Raw genomic sequence first — 2,484 nt, 5'->3', positions numbered from 1 at the left:
AAATTTTCAATGTCTCTAACAGGAGTAGATTCTAAGATCAAAATACACCCTTCCTTTTGTAAAATCGATGAGCTTAAAAGGAAATGGAGCTGCTTATTAGTGCATTGTATTAAACTGAAACAGCAATGTAATTTTGTGCACAGAGATTTATATTTTGGATAACTATAGTTTCCTTAAAAATCTCTATTTAAGAGGTAGAATCAGTGATCCTGGATTCTAGGATTAAATTTTCTTCTTTATAAAGAACTAAAACTGAGGTCCAAAAAAATTCTGTTATTTTTCCCATTGAAACACTAAGAATCTGGACGAGGTAGAACCAGAACCTTCTGGATGTAGCCCCTCCCAGCATTGAACCATTAGCAATGACATTCCCTTCCCCTCCACACGCGGTACCATATTGTTAAGGGCCCTCCATGGTCATAAAGATGTCTCACTAAGAGAATGTTTAATCGAGTAGACACTAAGTATACAATCACTAGAGGCCTTTTCAGTGTTATTGACAATATATAGTTATACATTTACTGCAAAATTCTTAGTGTCGTAGATGGGTACATATATACCTCTGGTTCCATTAGCATGACAAAGAAAGACACAGTTCCTGGCACAAGGGGGCCATTCCAAAAACAGCAGTCTTTCTAATAGTGACATTAGTGCTGAGAGTTGATGACTTCAGTCTTGGAAGATAAGAAATATGTGAACAGGGAGAAAGTAGAAAAGGCAGGCACTGTGAAATGAGAGGTGAACACATTTCATGGGCAGAATTTATAAGGAAGCAAAAGGAAGACATTTGTGAACTGTTAATGCTAATACTAAAAATTTGTCTTTAAGTGCAGTAATTGGAAAAGTATAAAGGAACTAGATTGTGAAAATTATTGGATATCATGCCACTAATTTATACTTATCCCTTAGACTGTAGACAATGGAAATTGATAATTCTGAAAGAAGAGAATTCATAAAGAAAACTTTGTTTAGAAGAATTATCTTCTTGTCTTTATATAGACTATACTGATCAAGGAAAAGATTGCCTACTAAATCCATTACATATGGGTCATGCTCACTCAATATTCATGTTCTTCCACATCTTCCTTATAAATCTGAGAGGCCACATGACAAGTTCTGGCCAATGAACTGTGGTTGGGAATGTGTTACTTCCAGTTGATTCATGAATAGGCTAACTCTCCAGCTCTCTTGTCATTTGTATTGGTGATCCTGGAGGCCTCATGTTGAAATGACAAAAACCACATGATGAAAACAGTTTGAACTTCTGAATCACTATTTGTAAAGGCACTCCACTGAAGAGGTCCCCCTAACAGACTTCGTATAAGTGATTAAACAATATATGGTATGTTATGCCTCTGAGATTTAGGAGGTTATTACTATAACACAAATCAGTTAGGTGGCTCTCAAACTCAGGCATGCCTCAGATTGAGATCTCCAATGGAAGTGGAAGAATCCAGTTCTATGAAGTTCTCAGATGGCTGATCCTGCTGTTCAGGGCAATACACTTTGAAAATATCAGGTTGGTCTAAAAGTCTGTTTAGTTTTTCCAGTAAGATAAGACATTTTTTTCATTTTCACCAATAACTTTATTGATTTGGATATTTGAGGATGTTGGCTATCTCTCACATGGTATACCATTGATTGTTCTCAATTAATGTCTCAATTTGATCACTATCAACCTCAACTGGTCTACTCGACCATGGAGCATCCTCTAGTACAAGGGTATCATTTTCACCGGGGGCAACATCAGCCCTGTGGTTGCCTTCAAAGGGCTGAATGTAATTTCAGGACTGTATAAATGTAACTACCCTTTAATTAGGGGCAAGAAGCCCAGTACTGCCGCTGGGTAGAAACAAGGTGCTGAGCCGGATAAAACAAGGTGCAGGGCCAGATTCGGCCTGTGGGCCTTGTGTTTGCCACCTGTGCTCTAGTGAGAAATCTCCACACAAAACTTTGCAAACTACTTTTGACACATTTGATCAGTCACAGCACCTTCTCCATATACCGCACAGATATTTTTTTGTGTTTCAGTTGCATTTTTACCTTTCTTGAAATAATAAAGCATAATATGCTGAAAATGTTGCATATTTTCTTCCACCTTCAATATTAAAATGGCTATACAAAACATCACCAATTTTGGTAAGTTTCTTTTAAATGCATGCTGATATGACAGCTGTCACAATTCAATCTAACAAAATTGTAGTGAAGTTAAAGACAACTAAGTGCTACTAGAGCCATCTTATAGGAAAAAACAAAGTTTTTGGCTAGCTCGACACAATAGGAAGAATAAGGAAGGAAGGGAGGGAGGAAGGAAGGAAGGGAGGGAGGAAGGAAGGAAGGAAGGGAAGAAGGGAGGGAAAACCACTGACCTAGGCAAACTAGAAAACTCAGGCATCTCCTACAAAATACAATTTATCTCTGCATTAGGATAAAAAGAATGTTAAATTTTTTTAAAGGTTGAATATATGTTTTTAAAAGTTATAC

This window comes from Desmodus rotundus, chromosome 8 (genome assembly GCF_022682495.2).
Source record: "Desmodus rotundus isolate HL8 chromosome 8, HLdesRot8A.1, whole genome shotgun sequence".
In the NCBI taxonomy this organism is placed as follows: Eukaryota; Metazoa; Chordata; class Mammalia; order Chiroptera; family Phyllostomidae; genus Desmodus; species Desmodus rotundus.
The sequence above is the reverse complement of the archived record's forward strand: the minus strand, read 5'-3'. Positions refer to the sequence as shown.